Source organism: Dendropsophus ebraccatus, chromosome 5 (assembly GCF_027789765.1).
Source record: "Dendropsophus ebraccatus isolate aDenEbr1 chromosome 5, aDenEbr1.pat, whole genome shotgun sequence".
Lineage (NCBI taxonomy): Eukaryota > Metazoa > Chordata > Amphibia > Anura > Hylidae > Dendropsophus > Dendropsophus ebraccatus.
The window spans coordinates 156341181-156363476 of record NC_091458.1 but is presented as its reverse complement, the minus strand read 5'-3'; the positions used below and the strand labels follow the sequence as shown (position 1 = coordinate 156363476).

The 22296-nt window shown below is 43.4% G+C and overlaps 2 long non-coding RNA genes across 2 annotated transcripts; both read right to left on the bottom strand.

Moving 5' to 3' along the window:
* Window positions 1–4139: 4139 nt before the first annotated feature.
* LOC138793930 (uncharacterized) lies at window positions 4140–10127 on the bottom strand. Its single transcript, XR_011363373.1, has 4 exons — window positions 10098–10127; window positions 9521–9544; window positions 6605–6697; window positions 4140–4183 (listed from the first exon to the last, which is right to left on the bottom strand). It is a non-coding gene; the product is annotated as an uncharacterized lncRNA (long non-coding RNA).
* Window positions 10128–13380: 3253 nt separating this feature from the next.
* Window positions 13381–21910, bottom strand: LOC138793929 (uncharacterized). The gene is made up of 3 exons (XR_011363372.1): window positions 21860–21910; window positions 13573–13635; window positions 13381–13461 (listed from the first exon to the last, which is right to left on the bottom strand). It is a non-coding gene; the product is annotated as an uncharacterized lncRNA (long non-coding RNA).
* Window positions 21911–22296: the final 386 nt, after the last annotated feature.

Genomic DNA, 22296 nt, shown 5'->3' with positions numbered 1-22296 from the left:
TCCAGGAAGTGACATCACCATGTTATCCAGGAAGTGACATCACCATTTTATCCAGGAAGTGAAATCACCATGTTATCCAGGAGCTGACATCACCATGTTATCCAGGAAGTGACATCACCATGTTATCCAGGAAGTGACATCACCATGTTATCCAGGAAGTGACATCACCATGTTATCCAGGAAGTGAAGCCTTGATGCAGTAGTAAGTGCAGGGAAAAAGCACTCTATAAGCATTTCCCATAATAAGTGTATATTGGTGATTTGTATAACTTTTGGGGGGCAATACAATACTTTAATAAAAATTTTCACCAGACTTCAGAAAAAAAACCTCCCCCTAAGAGTCTAAGACATCTTCAGGCTATGGTCACATGCCATTAAAATTATGTTTTTATTAGATGGCCGTTACTTTCTGTTAAGAGTTCTTTGTGTAATAATGGCCGTTGTTATCACATGACGGCTCTATGGACCTCCAATAAAAATAGAGGGTGGGTGAACATAGCCTCAACATGCGATGTCTATCCTATTACTCCACTAGACGTCATGTACAATAAGTATTCAAATTACCTCACAGCTGTTGATCCCCACTTGACATTGCTTTGTTGCTGCAGAAACCTGGTTCTTATAGCAGTCTGTTCCATCACACTTGAACGATCTACATTTTTTATCCTGGAGAAAAAGACAAAAATACTCCATGTTACTAGGAAGAGAGTAATATACTATGGGCAGGAGTGTGGAAGGTGAGGTAGAAGGTAAAAGCTGGTGGATGAGGAGAAAACAAGTGGTAAATTCTGCACTATGCAGCTTGTATAACCAAATCACAGGGACATGAACTGTACTATGTATACTGTTTGTATGTATACTGTGTACTATATATACTGTTTGTATGTATACTGTGTACTATGTATGCTGTTTGTATGTATACTGTGTACTATATATACTGTTTGTATGTATACTGTGTACTATGTATGCTGTTTGTATGTATACTGTGTACTATATATACTGTTTGTATGTATACTGTGTACTATGTATGCTGTTTGTATGTATACTGTGTACTATATATACTGTTTGTATGTATACTGGGTACTATGTGTACTGTTTGTATATATACTGGGTACTATGTGTACTGTTTGTATGTATACTGTGTACTATGTATACTGTTTGTATGTATACTGTGTACTATGTATACTGTTTGTATGTATACTGGGTACTATGTGTACTGTTTGTATGTATACTGGGTACTATATATACTGTTTGTATGTATACTGTGTACTATATATACTGTTTGTATGTATACTGTGTACTATGTATGCTGTTTGTATGTACAATGTGTACTATATATACTGTTTGTATGTATACTGTGTACTATGTATGTATACTGTGCACTATATATACACTGTATGTATACTGTGTACTATATATACTGTTTGTATGTATACTGTGTACTATGTGTACTGTTTGTATGTATACTGTGTACTATATATACTGTTTGTATGTATACTGTGTACTATATATACGGTTTGTATGTATACTGGGTACTATATATACTGTTTGTATGTATACTGTGTACTATATATACTGTTTGTATGTATACTGTGTACTATGTATGCTGTTTGTATGTACACTGTGTACTATATATACTGTTTGTATGTATACTGTGTACTATGTATGTATACTGTGTACTATATATACACTGTATGTATACTGTGTACTATATATACTGTTTGTATGTATACTGGGTACTATGTATACTGTTTGTATGTATACTGTGTACTATATATACTGTTTGTATGTATACTGTGTACTATATATATACTGTTTGTATGTATGCTGTGTACTTTATATACTGTTTGTATGTATACTGTGTACTTTATATACTGTTTGTATGTATACTGTGTACTATGTATACTGTTTGTTTGTATACTGTGTACTATGTATACTGTTTGTTTGTATACTGTGTACTATTTATACTGTTTGTATGTATACTGTGTACTATGTATGTCATGCCTAGCAGCATCAGTTACAGTGTAAATCACCTTTGTTAGTGATGTCCTGTGCTGCTTTTAATCATCGGTGGCAAGAGTCAGAGAGGCGGGGCTTCTAGGCCGTTTAGTCTCCAATTCCTACTTTGGGCTCACTCTTGCTTCCTTAGTATCACAATGGGGGCTATGGATTACAGACGACTGAACAGCTAAGAAGCCACGGCACACTGTCCGCCATTATTAAAGCACAGCAGCACAGGACATCTCTAAGGAAGGTAATATTGCAATGTGAGTGCTGAGATGTCACCTATTCAAACGAAGGTGACAGTATGACTTTAAAGTAAGTGTGTCAGACCATTTGCATGACTCAGACTGACAGATAATAGTACAATAGCACAAACCAGAGCCGGACTGGCCCACGGGAGCATCGGAAGATGCCCCGGTGGGCCCCCAGCTCAGGACCTGCACTAACACTGACTGAAGGTTGTTTCTCACTGGTTCTTCATTGGTGGCCCCTGGGATAATTTCCTCTGTTGGGCCCCAGGTACCCCAGTCCGACACTTTCACAAACCTTACCGTTTCTAAAGCTGAGGACCTTTGCCAAAGTCACAAAATAATGAGCCCTGTATGTCAATCATACAGAGCGGGGAGAAGAGGGCACTTCAGCAGCTTGTCCCCGCCTACTTGACATCTCAGCTTGGATTGATCACCTTATTTTGTGACTTTGGCAAGGAACCTCAGATTTAAAAAATAAATAAATAAAATTTGTGGTGGGCTGAAAGATTCACTTTTTCCCCCATAACATATCATGTGAACAATAAACTGAGGATAGCAATCCCAGTTGTGGTCTAAAGACAAATATAACACAAGTATATAGCAGTTTAAACACAAAGGGGGAGATTTATCAGACATGGTGTAAAGTGAAACTGGCTCTGTTGCCCCTAGCAACCAATCAGATTCCACCTTTCATTTTCCAAAGAGTCTGTGAGGAATGAAAGGTGGAATCTGATTGGTTGCCGGGGGCAACTGAGCCAGGTTCGCTTTACACCATGTTTGATAAATCTCCCCCTATGTCTCTTACCTTCCTGTGCGGTTAGCCGTGTAATTCTCAGTCCGGGAGCACTGCCCCATCCCCATGGTGCGAGCCGGCCCACTCCATCTAATGATAATCAATGGAGAGGGTGGGCTGCGTTGCGCTCTGGGGGCGGAGCAGTGCTCCAGGCCGAGGATTACACAGCTAACTGCACGAGAATGGCGCAGAGGTAAGAGACATACCTTCCTTCTCGGCGCCCTGTGCACATTAGGGGGCTATCAGCAGGTTAGTTTAGTCTAATATGCTCATAGTTCCCCTTTAAGTTTCCCGAATTTGGGTGAAATTTTGCTGTGAGAAGCAATAAAAGAAGAAGCTGGGGTGTGAGCCCCAATTTGTAATTAGTCATCCTTTCTATAATACCCTTAAGGGTTCACACTACATAAAAAACACGGCCGTATTTAATAACAATGGCCGCATTTGCGCAAACAACGACCGTTATTTGCAAAATAACGACTGTTGTTTGCGCAAACACGGCTGTTGTTATGACATATGGCCATGTTTTCTACGTAGTGTGAACATTGCCTAAAGGTGTAATAATGGGATTGAATGCAGGGGAGTAACTACCACTGTAGCAGCCATAGCAGCTGCCATGGGGCCTGCCGCATTAGGGGGCCCACTCCTGCAATACACTGTGCCCCCTGAGCTGTCATCATTTGCAGCACCTGGTGGCCGAGTGGGTCTCCCAGGTGCTGCAACTGTCTTTTTAACTGCAAACCCCCCTGGTTGGATGAGGTGACGCTTTAATACTTACACCGTAGAGAATTGTAGTGATGGTGGTGGTTGTGGTAGTAGCTGTACTCATAACCGCTGTGCTCGTCCTAACTGTGCCGTTACCTTGGGTGCCTATCGGATTAATTAAAAAAAACTATTTCACTTTTAATTCGAAACGTAAAGGGGTTTTCCAGGTAGGCAACGCGAGCCTTTCCTGCCCTAAGAGAATGTCACAGGAACCAGTAAGAAGATGGGAGCTCCTACCATTTACTTCAAGTGCGCACTCCGTTAAATTGCAGCAACGTATAGAGCATCCATTTTGTGTTGAATTATTACACAGGTTGTGAAAGCAATGAGGATCACATCGAGGCTCGAAACGGGAATTGTTTTGACGATACAACTGGAATGAGAACAACAACAACAACAAAAAGTTATAAAAAACTTTAATGAATACCAGTAATATAAACCAGTACTATATGCCAGTAATGAATACCAGTACTATATACAAGTAATATAAACCAGTACTATATACCAGTAATATATACCAGTAATGAATACCAGTACTATATGCCAGTAATGAATACCAGTACTATATACCAATAATATAAACCAGTACTATATACCAGTAATGAATACCAGTACTATATGCCAGTAATGAATACCAGTACTATATGCCAGTAATATATACAAGTACTATATGCCAGTAATGAATACCAGTACTATATACCAGTAATATATACCAGTACTATATATCAGTAATGAGTACCAGTAATATATACCACTACTATAGACCAGTAATGAGTAACAGTAATATATACCAGTACTATATACCAGTAATAAATAGCAGTACTATATACCAGTAATGAATACCAGTACTATATACCAGTAATAAGTACCAGTAATATATACCAGTACTATATACCAGTAATGAATACCAGTACTATATACCAGTAATGAATACCAGTACTATATACCATAAATAAGTACCAGTAATATATACCAGTACTATATACCAGTAATGAATACCAGTAATATATACCAGTACTATATACCAGTAATGAATGCCAGTAATATATACCAGTACTATATACCAGTAATATATACAAGTACTCTATACCAGTAATAAATACCAGTACTATATATCAGTAATGAATGCCAGTACTATATACCAGTAATATATACAAGTACTCTATACCAGTAATAAATACCAGTACTATATACCAGTAATGAATACCAGTACTATATACCAGTACTATATACCAGTAATGAATGCCAGTAATATATACCAGTACTATATACCAGTAATGAATGCCAGTAATATATACCAGTACTATATACCAGTAATATATACCAGTACTATATACCAGTACTATATACCAGTACTATATACCAGTACTATATACCAGTAATATATATCAGCTAGTGGTAATACAATGGATTGATCTGCTTTCAGACACAGATTTTTTTTCAGGCGATATCTTTGCTGCATACAGAATAAATAAAACAGTGTGTAATAAGAGGTAGTGCCGTAGTATGGCGTCACTAACACTGAGACTATTGGGGTTGGCTGTATAAAATGCAAGAGAAGAAATGGAGAGTAACTAATCTACTGTCCATACAATGAGCAAAGTGAGTAGTGTGACCTGCCCCTCAATAAGCCCTCTTGGCTAGTTACATCCCTCTTGGCTAGTGACATCCCTCTTGGCTAGTGACATCCCTCTTGGCTAGTTACATCCCTCTTGGCTAGTGACATCCCTCTTGGCTAGTGACATCCCTCTTGGCTAGTTACATCCCTCTTGGCTAGTGACATCCCTCTTGGCTAGTGACAATGACATCCCTCTTGGCTAGTTACATCCCTCTTGGCTAGTGACATCCCTCTTGGCTAGTGACATCCCTCTTGGCTAGTCACATCCCTCTTGGCTAGTGACATCCCTCTTGGCTAGTCACATCCCTCTTGGCTAGTGACATCCCTCTTGGTTAGTTACATCTCTCTTGGCTAGTGACATCCCTCTTGGCTAGTTACATCCCTTTTGGTTAGTGACATCCCTCTTGGCTAGTTACATCCCTCTTGGCTAGTTGCATCCCTCTTAGCTAGTTACACCCCTCTTGGCTAGCGACATCCCTCTTGGCTAGTTACATCCCTCTTGGCTAGTTACACCCCTCTTGGCTAGCGACATCCCTCTTGGCTAGCGACATCCCTCTTGGCTAGCGACATCCCTCTTGGCTAGTGACATCCCTCTTGGCTAGCGACATCCCTCTTGGCTAGTGACATCCCTCTTGGCTAGCGACATCCCTCTTGGCTAGTGACATCCCTCTCTGCTGCCACCTGCTCTCTGCTGCCATCTCTGTCCAGAGCAGGAGAGGTTTTCTATGGGGATTTTCTACTGCTTCTGGGCAGAGAGCACTGTGTCAGACTGGAAAGAATACACCACTTCCTGCAGGACTTACAGCAGCTGATAAGTCCTGGAAGACTGGAAGCTGTGCAATATACAAATAATAGCGACGTCTAGTGGTAAAACGTAGGTACTACTTTATTACCGCGTTTACTTGTAGTAGAGGCTTTTGCGAGGGGTGTATAGACTAGTAACACCTGTGGTGGAATACCACACATACAGCAGCTAATAAGTACCGGAAGAAATTTTTAAATAGAAGTAATGTACAAATCTGTATAACTTTCTGAAACCAGTTGATTTAAACACACTTATTTTTCTGCAGAGTACCCCTTTAAGGAGGGTGTTCTGCGGGCGCCAAATACAAAGATGCAGAGATGGGTTCTGGGTACAGATGGATTTAAAGTTGCAATCTACTGTATGAGACTTACCGCACAGTAAAAAGGGCAGGTGAGATTGGTGGAATTTGCAGATTGGTTTGTGTAACACTGGTCGCCCAAGCAGTTAATAAGGTGACAATTTATCTGTAACGACATTGATAAGATTTGTGAACAATTTATATCAATTTATATGGTTGTCAGGATGAAGAAGAGACGTATTCCAGCTGCCATATCTGTGCTCTAGTAGCAAACCGCGCAACTTCTGGACGACCAAAGAGATACACTTGTATAGATGCAATCACACATCCAGGATCTGCTGCAGATTGATGCATCCACACATACAGGATCTGCTGCAGATTGGTGCAATCACACATCCAGGATCTGCTGCAGATTGATGCAATCACACATCCAGGATCTGCTGCAGATTGATGCATCCACACATACAGGATGTGCTGCAGATTGATGCAATCACACATCCAGGATCTGCTGCAGATTGATGCATCCCCACATCCAGGACCTGCTGCAGATTGATGCAATCACACATACAGGATGTGCTGCAGATTGATGCAATCACACATCCAGGATCTGCTGCAGATTGATGCATCCACACATCTAGGATCTGCTGCAGATTGATGCATCCACACATACAGGATGTGCTGCAGATTGATGCAATCACACATCCAGGATCTGCTGCAGATTGATGCATCCCCACATCCAGGACCTGCTGCAGATTGATGCAATCACACATACAGGATCTGCTGCAGATTGATGCATCCACACATACAGGATCTGCTGCAGATTGATGCATCCACACATACAGGATCTGCTGCAGATTGCTGCAATCACACATCTAGGATCTGCTGCAGATTGATGCAATCACACATACAGGATCTGCTGCAGATTGCTGCAATCACACATCTAGGATCTGCTGCAGATTGATGCAATCACACATACAGGATCTGCTGCAGATTGATGTCACACATACAGGATCTGCTGCAGATTGATGCATCCACACATACAGGATCTGCTGCAGATTGATGCAATCACACATACAGGATCTGCTGCAGATTGATGCATCCACACATACAGGATCTGCTGCAGATTGATGCAATCACACATACAGGATCTGCTGCAGATTGATGCATCCACACATACAGGATGTGCTGCAGATTGATGCAATCACACATACAGGATCTGCTGCAGATTGCTGCAATCACACATCTAGGATCTGCTGCAGATTGATGCAATCACACATACAGGATCTGCTGCAGATTGATGCAATCACACATACAGGATCTGCTGCAGATTGATGCAATCACACATACAGGATCTGCTGCAGATTGATGCATCCACACATACAGGATCTGCTGCAGATTGATGCATCCACACATACAGGATGTGCTGCAGATTGATGCAATCACACATACAGTATCTGCTGCAGATTGCTGCAATCACACATCTAGAATCTGCTGCAGATTGATGCAATCACACATACAGGATCTGCTGCAGATTGATGCAATCACACATCCAGGATCTGCTGCAGATTGATGCAATCACACATACAGGATCTGCTGCAGATTGATGCATCCACACATACAGGATCTGCTGCAGATTGCTGCAATCACACATCTAGGATCTGCTGCAGATTGATGCAATCACACAGACAGGATCTGCTGCAGATTGATGCAATCACACATCTAGGATCTGCTGCAGATTGATGCATCCACACATACAGAATCTGCTGCAGATTGATGCATCCACACATCTAGGATCTGCTGCAGATTGATGCATCCACACATACAGGATCTGCTGCAGATTGATGCAATCACACATACAGGATCTGCTGCAGATTGATGCATCCACACATACAGGATCTGCTGCAGATTGCTGCAATCACACATCTAGGATCTGCTGCAGATTGATGCAATCACACAGACAGGATCTGCTGCAGATTGATGCATCCACACATACAGAATCTGCTGCAGATTGATGCATCCACACATCTAGGATCTGCTGCAGATTGATGCATCCACACATACAGGATCTGCTGCAGATTGATGCAATCACACATACAGGATCTGCTGCAGATTGATGCATCCACACATACAGGATGTGCTGCAGATTGATGCATCCCCACATACAGGATCTGCTGCAGATTGCTGCGATCACACATCTAGGATCTGCTGCAGATTGATGCAATCACACATACAGGATCTGCTGCAGATTGATGCATCCACACATACAGGATCTGCTGCAGATTGCTGCAATCACACATCTAGGATCTGCTGCAGATTGATGCAATCACACAGACAGGATCTGCTGCAGATTGATGCAATCACACATACAGGATCTGCTGCAGATTGATGCAATCACACATACAGGATCTGCTGCAGATTGATGCAATCACACATCTAGGATCTGCTGCAGATTGATGCAATCACACATCTAGGATCTGCTGCAGATTGATGCAATCACACATAAAGGATCTGCTGCAGATTGATGCAATCACACCTACAGGATTTACTGCAGATTGATGCAATCACACATCCAGGATCTGCTGCAGATTTCACACATACGGGATTTGCGGCAGATATCACTGTATCTGTATGCTGATTGTTGATACTAAGGTAAGTATTACTCATCCGTCTGTCAGGGACCCCCGCGGTCACAGTGTGGGGGTTCCGATTTGTCAGTCTCAGGTCCTTCTCCTTTCACTGAATCCCTTAAACGCTTCAATCAGATTTTGCTGGAGTGGTTTTTGGGGCAGCATGGCACATTTGGAGAACCCCTATGTTATGTTCTAGGATGGGGTTAATGTATACACTATTAGGCCTTTTATGATTTTTTTTTTCTAATAGGTCTGACTCCGATTCTGTCGCTCTTCCTCTACCCCCACATAAACACTTTATAAGGTTGCTTGAACAAAGACCAGCAGCTATAGTGGTGCTCTAATAGTAGCGTACTTACCATCATAGAGGTATTAGAAGGTGGCTGATAGGGAAGAGAAAAATACCATTACGGTTACAGTGAGTTATAGAAGTCAGATTGCAATATAATGTTCTATGAGAATAAATATTCTAAAACCTCTGTATGTCCAATCATCTCCCCATCCCCCATTTCTTTGTCAGGAATGTTTATCATTGTTATAGATTTCTAAATTACTTTAACAATTTCAAGTCTTTCAGTACTTATCATCTGCTGTATGTCCTGCAGGAAGTGGTGTGTTCTCTCCAGTCTGACACAGTGCTCTCTGCTGCCACCTCTGTCCATGTCAGGAACTGTCCAGAGCAGCAGCAAATCCCCATAGAAAATCGCTCCTGCTCTGGACAGTTCCTGACATGGACAGAGGTGGCAGCAGAGAGCACTGTGTCAGACTGGAAAGAATACACCACTTCCTGTAGCACATACAGCAGCTGATAAGTACTGAAAGGCCTAAGATTTCTGGATACAAGTAATGTACAACTCTGTATAACTTTCTGATACCAGTCGATCTGACAAAAATTAATTTTCACCAGAGCACCCCTTTACCAGGTAGCGTACTTACTGTCATCATAGTGGCACCAGTGGGCATTCCCTGAAAGAGAAGAGAGGAATAACATTAGCGTAACAGCATTATAGAATCAGACATTATTATGGCGATATATGATCTACAATAAAATCAGTATCAGGAACCATTTCATCTGGGCACTGGCCGGAATCTACTCTGTTTTATGTGTAATAGACATGTTACTTAAAGAGATGGAGAGAGGAAACACACACCCACACTTAGTCAGTCCAGTGTAGTCTAGTCGGGATTGTGGTAGTAGACAGACACACATGGGAGGAGCAGAGAATTTTTTCTTAAGACCAACGCTTACTCCAACTATGCAATGTTAAACCACTCAGGAGAGGTCAAGTCAGAGATCACCCCAACCCACGTCGAGAACATCTCTAAAGGTGCAGGACAGTATCCTGAAACGAGAGGAACTGATCCGGATAGAGCAAAGTTGCTACAAGCCTACATACACTATCTTGCAGCGCAGGTGTAACCAGGTAATTTGGCCACCTTGCTCAACTCAGGTAACAAGGTCTGGGGCTTGTGTCATCCTGACAGGACGGGTTACCCGACACTGTAGGGCAACAGGTGGTACAGCGACATTAAAGGTCAAAACATGGGCACAAGTATACTTCTACTCTCAAGTATTCTTCAGTATTCTACTTCTTCTTCTTCTAAAGTTCCGGCAGAGCACACTTCTACCCTGGGTTGGGACTTTCAGCACAGACGCCTCTCCACTACTCTGAACTTGCAGCACAAACTCCTCTCTACTATTCTCAGCTCATTCTGCTTCTCAGCACATGACCAAGCCAGCACAGCTCTTCTGCTCCAAAGGCAGTAAAGAAGATTTTATTCATGATAACAGGACTCAGTGATTATTGTCACAGTCACTACTCCATCCTTGGGTAATCTCCCCTTTCTATGGGTGGCAGTACGATACTCCGGGTGGGCCACAACTCCACTCTGGACCACCGTGATAAGTACCCAGGGGACCCCCTCACAGCCCGGCAGGCCCCGACCACAGGGGAAAGGGTATAGCGCTTCACTGTAAAATAAAAGCAGGTGTGCCTCCATACCTGTGTGCCCCACTGGCACTGGTGTCATGACAACCTACCATCTGGCTCAACCAACCACTACTGTGGTGGTGTCACACAGCACCATCTGGCAAGTGACTGGTCATCCATAGGGCTACACCACATATGTCCTGCAGGAAGTGGTGTATTCTCTCCAGGCTGACACAGTGCTCTCTGCTGCCACCTCTGTCCATGTCAGGAACTGTCCAGAGCAGGAGAGGTTTTCTATGGGGAATTGCTGCTGCTCTGGACAGTCCCTGACATGGACAGAGGTGGCAGCAGAGAGCACTGTGTCCGACTGGAGAGAATACACCATTTCCTGCTGTGTATACAGCAGCTGATAAGTACTGGAAGACTGGAGATTTTTGCCAGAGTACCCCTTTAACAGGTAGTGTACTTACTGTCATCATAGTGGCACCAGTGGGTGTTCCCTGAAAGAGAAGAGAGGAATAACATTAGTGTAACAGCGTTATAGACATTATTATGGTGATCTATGAGGATTATACCTCTGCATGTACAGTCACCTCAGTATCGGGAACTGTTTCATCTGGGTAGTGGCCGGAATCCACCATGGTTATATGTGTAATAAACATGTTACTTAAAGTAGAAGTCCGGCAAAATTTTTTATTAACATATTATATTGCTCCCCAAAAGTTATACAAATCCCCAATATACACTTATTACGGGAAATGCACATAAAGTGCTTTTTTCCCTGGACTTACTATAGCATGAAGGCTTCACTTCCTGGATAACATAGCGATGTCACTTCCTGGATAACATAGCGATGTCACTTCCTGGATAACATAGCGATGTCACTTCCTGGATAACATGGTGATGTCACGAACCGACTCCCAGAGCTGTGCAGACTGTGGCTGCTGGAGAGGATGATGGCAGAGGGATGCTCAGTGTCCCTCCAGTGCCCTGTGTCCCTCAGTGTCCCCCTGCCATCATCTTCTCCAGCAGCCACAGCCGCACAGCTCTGGGAGTCGGGTCGTGACATCACCATGTTATCCAGGAAGTGACATCACCATGTTATCCAGGAAGTGACATCACCATGTTATCCAGGAAGTGACATCACCATGTTATCCAGGAAGTAACATCACCATGGTATCCAGGAAGTAACATCACCATGTTATCCAGGAAGTAACATCACCATGGTATCCAGGAAGTAACATCACCATGTTATCCAGGAAGTGACATCATCATGTTATCCAGGAAGTGACATCACCATTTTATCCAGGAAGTGACATCACCATGTTATCCAGGAAGTGACATCACCATGTTATCCAGGAAGTGACATCACCATTTTTATCCAGGAAGTGACATCACCATGTTATCCAGGAAGTGACATCACCATTTTTATCCAGGAAGTGACATCACCATTTTTATCCAGGAAGTTAAGCCTTGATGCAGTGGTAAGTGCTGGGAAAAAAGCCCTTTATAATCATTTCCCGTAATAAATGTATATTGGGGATTTGTATAACTTTTGGGGGGCAATACAATACTGTAATAAACATTTTTGCTGGACTTCTCCTTTAATGCTATAACTCAAATGTATCTGTTATAGGGATGTCCAGAGAAATGCTACAGGGAAAACGTTGTATAACATGGGGCTCACTAAGATGAGTGGGCGACCATTGACCAAATGGATGAACAGGGGGATTGGGGGTCCTAAATGGGGCAGCTCAGGTAACAGCCACTGTCTGGTGATGTCTTCTCTGCCCTGCGTGCACTTTCATCTAATACTTAATGTTCATTGTTCCCGAGCGTGTATAAGGTTGCGTTTGCTCTTCAGTAATGTTGGGGGAACGCGTCAAACCGTTTGGGTTCAGCAAGTTCTAAAGACCCAAAACAGAGGTGTTTGCAACGCACTCCGAAACACTCATTGTCTCGGCTTCAAATGTAACCCATCATATAGGTACCCCAAGAAGCCATTAGCCAAGATACTGTACCAGGGTGTCCCCCGAGAGAACCTCCCCATGACCAACGTCTGTGCTGCCCCATTGTCTCTGCAGCCAATGGGGGATCGCACCTCGTGAAGACCCTCAAGCCATCCGATACCGTCACAGGGCTTAAAAGATAAAAACAACTCTGTTCCCAAGTACTCTGTTCCCACCAACATAGAGTCTATGAAGTGACGTCCATGTACATTGCAGTGGTCAGTGGCCGTTCCCTGGGGGGTAGTGTTATTATTGGCTCCTATACATCTATCATACTTACTGGGACAGTGGCCTGGTTCTGTGGTAGTGTAGTATAAGCCGCATTTCCTGCCGCATTAGTAGCAGCCGCAGATGGAGTATCTATGAGACAATGAGATGTGATTACTGCTATTACCTGATTCTCACATCATATAAGTATAGAACCTGAACAAAGTCCTTATATTATATTACACTGCAACCATGTAGTTGTACCTGCTGCGGTTGTTGTGTCCTGCGCTCCAGACATTGAGATCCCAATCCACAGGAGAAGGCATACTGAGGAGACAGAGAAGGACGTACGGTATATAACGGTATATTATTCAACGTGGGAAAAAGAAATCAAACAATGTTCTATATAGTGACCTCACAATAACAGAATTTTGAGTTCTATACCGGCACCAAGGGGCCTATTCCATGGGAGCGATAATCGATTATGGCTCAGTGGAATAGAGAAAACGATCAGCCGATGATCCTGCCAGGTAATGTATGGTGCAAGGGCTGCAAGGACATCGGTAACGATGTCCCTGCAGTCCTCGCATAACGATAATCGGGGCCGTGGAATAGGCCCAGTAAACGAGCGCCAATCTAGCAAACCGGCGCTCGTTTACATCGTTGATCGGGCCCTGGTCGGCCCGTGGATTAGGGCCCTAACTCTTTAACTATAATTAAAAGGGTTCTCCAGCATTAGAAAAACATGGCCACTTTCTTCCAGAGACAGCACTGCTCTTGTCTCCAGGTCAGGTGCTGTTTACAATTAAGCTCCATTCACTTTAATGGAACCGAGTTGCAAAACCTGCACCCAAACTGCAGACTGGTGCTGTCGCTGGAAGAAAGAGGCTATGTTGTTCTACTGCTGGTAAACCCCTTTAATAAAGTATTTTTTTTAAAAAAGCAGATATATTGCCCCCCCAGACTAAGGATATAATGCCCCCTCCCACTAGATTATGGATATAATACCCCCACAGACTGAGGATAAAATACTCGAAATCCCCCCCCCCCCCCCCCAAAAAAAAAAAAACACCTGTCTCTATTTTCTGATTGTAATTTTTTTTATTTTATTTTATTTGTTGCACATTGTTATGGGGGCGGCCATCTTGCCTAAGTTGTTTTTAACAGCATTTAGTGACATGCTTGACAAAGCAAGCCTCATGGACATAGACACAATGAACATTTCCAGATCCTATTCTCTGTATGGGACACAATTGTGCGCACGCTCTATGGGCTCATCCCATAGGAGACGGAGGCTGAGTAATGAGCAACAGCTCGTGTGTACTTGTGTTATGTATATATTGTGGTGTCAACTTTCACTGTACTCCAACTAGGCCTTACAAAAAGGGGCAAAAACCCATAAGGGGAGGCCTGCATGACTTTTGGGTTTGTTGGCAGAGCCAAATGTGGGTTGGGGTGGAAATTGGAGTGGTTAATTCTTAATCAGCCAGATAAACCACCCATATAGGCCACTCTGTTAGGACTATCATATGCAACACACAACCTGGACAGGGGAGGGAATGTGGTCCTCTAGAACGAAACATAGAAAAGAGGTCTATACTAGATATTTGTTATCAAAACTAAGAGGGAAATAATAAGGTCTATGTGCCGAGGCTACGATACTCTGGGGTATCCAGAAAACCATGAAAACTACAAGGTCACGGTCCATGATGGGTCACCCTTTTGCTGTATTACATCACCTCAGCCAACCACTCTGTTATCGATGGAGCCTCAGTGCATTTCCAGTCTTCGGGGATCACTATGTGTGAGGGCGTCAGAAGGAAGCGTTCCACCCTTAACCAAAATGGTTGTAAGCGGGAAGAGGACCACCAAATATGCATCATGGAGCCCTGATCCGACTCACACCTCCAGCAAGTGGCCGATACGTTTGGGTACAAAGAGTGTAGGAGAGTAGGGACTCTATACCATCTCGACAGTATCAACCCTTCTGGAACGCCGGAATAGGGAAGAGGTTTAGAGGAGGAAAGAAGAAGAGTGTATATGAGAGAGATGGTGTGTCTCGGGGGAGAGGCGTCAACACAAAGCTCTTTGGAATGGTAATAATGGGACACCCGGCACAGCTGAGGCACTGTACTAGGGATGGTCCGAACCTGCCGAGGTTTGGGTTCGTATGAACCCGAAGGTTCGGCATCAGATTCCCGCTGTCTGCCTGCTCCGTGCAGCGGGTGGATACAGCGGGAGGACCGCCTGGAAAACTGGGATACAGCCTATGGCTATGGCTGTATCCCAGTTTTCCAGGCGGTCCTCAGGCTGTATCCACCCTCTCCACGGAGCGAGCAGACAGCGGGAATCATTTCCGAGAGTTTGAGTTCGTACAAACCCGAACCGAAGCAGGTTTGGACCATCCCTACACTGGACCTATTAGTTACAGGGACTAAATCTTGAAACTTTTTAAGTGCAGAGGCCGTCCAAAACCGTTTAAAGAGCAAAGGCTTCTCCGACTGCACTCCAGGGAAAGCCTCCGAAGACCTTGCTGGAGAAGAGTCCGGACTGTACATTATAGGTGTCAGGGGACCTTCTGCAGTGAGTAAAGGTGCCCTGTGAAACTGAGCTCAACAGATCGTTACCGTAGTACAATCAACACGTGACAATGCTAACAGACGTGTGCAGGGAAACCTTGAGGGACTAATCCATACCATGGATGAAAGTTGTGTATCTGCAAGAACCGACTCTACACGCACCCAGAGTTTTGCTTAACCCATTCAGAACCAGCGTAGCATTCTTGTTACCACTGTGGCTAGATAATAAAGAAGCGGGTCTGGCAGGGCCAAGCCCCTGACGCTTTCAGGCCTTGTGAAGGAGGATCTAGTTATTTTAGGGTGTGCGCAAATTTGGAAGATAGGCGTGTCGCTACAGTAAATAGGTCATTTTCTAATGGCAAATTTCCTTCCACTAATGCAATGGACACACCCACTATATATAACTATATATTACTACAATATGGAGACAGAGGGGCCTTACTACTATATGGAGAAAGAGGGGCCTAACTACTATATGGATGCACACAGGGGGCTTAACTACTATATGTAGACAGAGAGGCCTAACTACTGTATGGAGACAGAGAGGCCTAACTACTGTATGGATTCACAGAGGGGTCTTAACTTCTAGATGGAGACAGAGGGGCCTAACTACTATATGGATACAGATGGCCCTAACTATTATATGGATGCACAGATTGGGCTTAACTATTATATGGATGCACAGAGGGGGTTTATATACTATAGGGAGACAGAGGGGCCTAACTACTATATGGATGCACAGAGGAGGCTTAACAACTATATGGAGACAGAGGGGCCTAACTACTATATGGAGACAGAGGGGCCTAACTACTATATGGAGACAGAGGGGCCTTACTACTATATGGATGCACACAGGGGGCTTAACTATTATATGGAGACAGAGGGGCCTAACTACTATATGGAGACAGAGAGGCCTAACTACTGTATGGATTCACAGAGGGGTCTTAACTTCTATATGGAGACATAGGGGCCTAACTACTATATGGATACAGATGGCACTAACTATTATATGGATGCACAGATGGGGCTTAACTATTATATGGATGCACAGAGGGGGTTTATATACTATAGGGAGACAGAGGGGCCTAACTACTATATGGATGCACAGAGGAGGCTTAACAACTATATGGAGACAGAGGGGCCTAACTACTATATGGAGACAGAGGGGCCTAACTACTATATGGATGCACAGAGGAGGCTTAACTACTATATGGAGACAGAGGGGCCTAACTACTATATGGAGACAGAGGGGCCTAACTACTATATGGAGACAGAGGGGCCTAACTACTATATGGAGACAGAGGAGCCTAACTACTATATGGATGCACAGATGGGGGTTAACTATTATATGGATGTACAGAGGGAGCTTATCTACTAAATGGAGACAGAGGGGTCTAACTACTATATGGGTGCATACAGGGGGCTTAACTACTATATGGAGACAGAGGGGCCTAACTACTATATGGGTGCATACAGGGGGCTTAACTATTATATGGAGACAGAGGGGCCTAACTACTATATGGAGACAGAGAGGCCTAACTACTGTATGGATTCACAGAGGGGTCTTAACTTCTATATGGCTGCACAGAGGACGGCTTATCTACTATATGCAGACAGAGGGGCCTAACTACTATATGGATGCACAGAGGGGGCTTAAATATTGTATGGATGCACAGAGGGGGCTTATCTACTATATGGAGACAGAGTGGCCGAATTACTATAAGGATGCACAGAGGGGCCTAACTACTATATGGAGACAGTGGGGCCTAATTACTATAAGGATACACAGAGGGGGCGTAACTACTATATGGAGACAGAGGGGCCTAATTACTATAAGGATGCACAGAGGGGGCGTAACTACTATATGGAGACAGAGGGGCCTAATTACTATAAGGATGCACAGAGGGGGCTTAACTACGATATGGAGAGAAAGGAGCCTAACTACTCTATGGAGACGGAGGGGGCTTAACTACTTTATGGAGATAGAGAGGCCTAACTACTATATGGATTCACAAAGAATGCCTGTTGGAAGCCTACATAGACTTCGCCCAGTGCAAATGCAACACACTTTCATAGGCTCAAATGTGACAGAGAGGAAACAAATGTAAATTACTGAACATTAGTAGACAGATGTGCTTTGGAGCCAATGGAGTCATAAATACTAGACAGTGCCATCAAGCCTCACATCTGAGTATTAAGAGTGGAGACAAATGGATTGTAACTGCTTTTCTCCTGTCCTAAAGCCATAAATCATTCCCTGCGGTTCTGTACTCAGATTCTACAAGGCCTGAATACTATATGTAGAGAGGACCGACTTTTTATATGGTGGTGCAGGCTTGTCTGGCAGATTCTGCAGAGATGAAGCATTGCCAGGAAAGCCACTGTGATAATAGAAGCCGCCCCTATGTGAGTCACTAAATGTAACTGCACTGTAATCACTTAAATGGTTTATCCAGGATTAGCACAATACAGCCACACTGGTTGTGTGTTGTAATAAAACTTGGCTCTATTCACATCAGTGGAACTGAGCTGTAATCCCACACACAGACTGATGACAGGGGTGGTGCTGTTTCTGGAAGAGAGCAGCTATGTTTTTCTAATCTTGGATAACACCTTTAATTTTTATGTGGTTATATATGTGAACTGTAGAAAGTCTTTGTGACTATGATTAATGAAGCAAAATATATTCAAAACAAAACAGCGCCACATACGACATTGGCGCTCACGTGCAATCAATAGTGTGGCCGGGCTGCATGAACAATGGCTGTCCGTGTAGTTATTATTGTCGACCACTTTATCCACACAGAGAGATAACAATGAATTTTACGGCCACACAAAAGATCAAATCAGCCGATGTTCTTGGCACTTTTCCACGGTCTGATTATCGGATGAATGGGCGCTCCGCAGCACGGACATTAGCGATAATCAGTAGTGACCACCAGCTGCTTCCATACAACTGCCAAAATAAAAAAAATACTGCCAAGAATTCTAAAAAAAATAATGTGGGTATGGGTTATGTTTATTGAGGTCGTCCGCCGTTATTAAAGTACGTCAAGACGGCATTGAGGAACATCTGTAGTGGATTTTGGAAAACCTGCTAGTCTTATTATTACATTCATTCTATGTTTAGATGCCAGAGGAGTAGGCGGCATGATTTGTATCCACTTTGAAGCAACAGTTTTTGTAGTATGATAGAATACTCGCTGAATCGCCCACATTGTATAGACATCTATTAGCAAATCTCCCATGAGTCCCAGTATACAATGCTTAGGAGTAAGACTCAGGCTCCTATTACACGGCCGGATCATATACCTAGTTTACTGAGCAATCACACGGGCCAACTATCGAGCAGCAATGGCTGCACGGACATCAGCAGCGATGTCCGTGCAGCCCTTGCCTTTAGCGTAAATAATAAAGTATTAACTCACCTTACTACGATTCTCGGGGGCCTTCCCCAATGTCTGCAGCTCTGCCTTATGTTCCGGTCTCTACACTGACAGGCTGCTGGCCGCTCAGCCAATCGGCCATACACACCATTCACATGGTCTATAAACACCGTGTCAGTACAGTAGCACAAAGATTTGAACACTTTTGGAGGTGACCTGTCTCTGCTAGATTGGCCTCGATGATCGTTAAGCGAGGGCTGCAGGGACATCGTTACCGATGTCCTTGCAGCCCTTGTGTCATACATGTCCGGGCTGCAGATCTTCTCCTTCTTCCTCCCGTCCCGCGCCGCAGCAGCTGAACTGACAGACCGCTCAGCCAATCACTGGCCGCGGCAGTTCTGGCCAGTGATTGGCTAAACGGTCTGTCAGTTCAGACAGCCCTGCTCAGAAGCTGCTGCGGCGCGCGGGATCGGGAGAAGGAGAAGACCTGCAGCCTGGACAGTTAATGTATGATGCAGCTGAAATCGTCAGTCGCTGCCGCGCACCGCTATTCCACTGTAGCGATGCGCTGGTGGCGAACGACGATTTTAGGTCTGAACCTAAAAGATCGGCTGATCGTTTCCCGATTATCGCTCTGATTCGGCCAATTATCGCTCCGTGGAATAGGCCCCTTAACTAGTCCAGGTGCCCAGGAGAAAACAAAAAACAGAGAAGGAAAAACAGACAAAGAGTGTGATGTAGTGACAAGTAAGTGTACAAAACACTCAAAAACCTCTTAAAAAATCAGCAGCGATAAATTGATATATATGAACAGGTCTTTATTGATACCAGCAATGAATGGCTTAGGGCACATCTGGTTATGAGTGCCTACAGTGTTCCCTGATGAATCCGTTATATAGAAACCGGAGAAACGCGTCGGACCAATACTGTTCATATATGTATCAGTTTATCGCTGCTGATTTTTTAAGAGGTTTTTAGGTGTTTTGTACATTTACTTGTCACTACATCACACTCTTTGTCTGTTTTTCCTTCTCTGTTTTTTGTTTTCTCCTGGGCACCTGGACTAGGTAAGAGACTCTCATGGTGGTTGGGGCCACCCTATTAAGGAGGTGGGTTCCCTAAAAGGCAGCAAGAGTCAACAAGCATCTGTAGTATAGGGAGCACAATACCCCCCTCCCCCTCTCCCTGTCTCTTACATACAAATATCACAGTGAACACCCTTCCCCTGTGCAGGAGGAGCATCCAGGAGGAAGCATCACTGTATATAGTGCACCATTTTGGTGTATGTATTTTTGTGGACCATGATTTCAATGACACTATAGTAAAAGTTATGTATTAATTGTCCTACTGTCCATCGCTAATGATGTCCATGCAGCCCTTGCTAAAAGATTATTGAGCCAGTAAACGAGCTTCGATCTACCAGATCAGCACTCGTTTACAATATTGATCGCCCGTGTAATAGGACCCTTACACCTGATGTTGCACCACTCAAGTCACCATATAGCCCTGACAATATGCAGACGACTCGATCCAGGATTGTCCTAGAATTTTTGCATTTCGCACATTGACTCCACTCCTCTAAACTAGAGAACGAAAAATGATGAAACCAAAGTTTACGTAGTGTCTCCCAATGGAATAATATACATAACAATAACATACATCGCCATCTCCCAGGAGATATCACAATCATCCATCTTGACTTAATGTTCACATACAGCCAAGTCTCCTGGGAATATTACTGAAACTGCCAGAGGTCACCCTTTTTTCCACATAATTTTCATTGTTTATAGACAACATAATCCTCAAATTGACGATTTTAGCGTAGTAAGTGCCTATAATCCAATAAATCAAAGTAAAAAAAAAAACAACTAAAAGACTTTTTTAACTGAAGAAAAATAAATAAATAATAATAATAAAAAAAAAATAAAATATATATATATATATATATATATATATATATAATATTCAGAGTGCAGAATGCAAATAACAACTTGAATAAAGTGGACCCTAAAAGTTTCCATAGTACCAGGGGCATAACTACCACTGTAGCAGTCATAGCAGCTGCTACGGGGCCTGCTGCATCAGAGGGCCCCGTGACCTGCTCCTGCAATACACTGGGCCTCCTGAGCTGTCATCATTTGCAGAACCCGGTAGCCTCCCAGTTTCTGCAAATGTCTCTTTAACAGTGCTTGCAGCTATGCAGTTATGACTACACTTGTCGGCTTACTGGTCAGTCAGGAAGGGGGCGGGAAGGGGGAGGGGGAAGATGGAACGCCCCCAGGGCACCAAAGGAGCTAATTTACATAATATTATTTTGGATGAAATCTCTTAAAAACCGCAGAACATACAAAGATAACAAGATGTGACAGAAACAAGAGGTAGGGGGCTACAGGGACATAGCAGCAGGCTCCCTTTAAGTAAATTGTACTACTTTGCATTAAAGTAACTGCTCATCTTCTTGTACCACAAGTTCACTAAACCTGCGATGTGGTGATCACCAGTCCAATCACCGATCATCTTGTTATCCCCGATACTTAGAAACACTCTTTTAATGTCAAGTTATACCAAATGCAGTTGGAGACTCACCTCGCAGCAGACGCATCTGGTTTGTTTTATGTTCCATTGTTGAAAAAGACTGTAGAAAGAAAAAGAAAAAAACGTAATAGATTGATATATTTCTCAATGACTATACATATCACTCGCCATACATTATATGCTAGGCAATATACATTATATGCTAGGCAATATACAATATATACTAGACAATAAACATTATATGCTATGTACACATTTGCAGTTTTATCTATTGTTGTTTTGCTTCCTGTATGAAAAGCGAAGCAACTTTCTAAATAACCTTCATTAGATATTTGTACCATTCCGCTGCTACTAAAGAAAGATAAGACCATCAAATAAACATTCTGCTCTCACAGTATTAGACAGCTGCTTAAAGAGTGGACAGGGGGAAGTGAAACCTTGGAGGACAGCTCACACAGGCTGGAGAAAGAACAAAAAAGGTGGTTGGC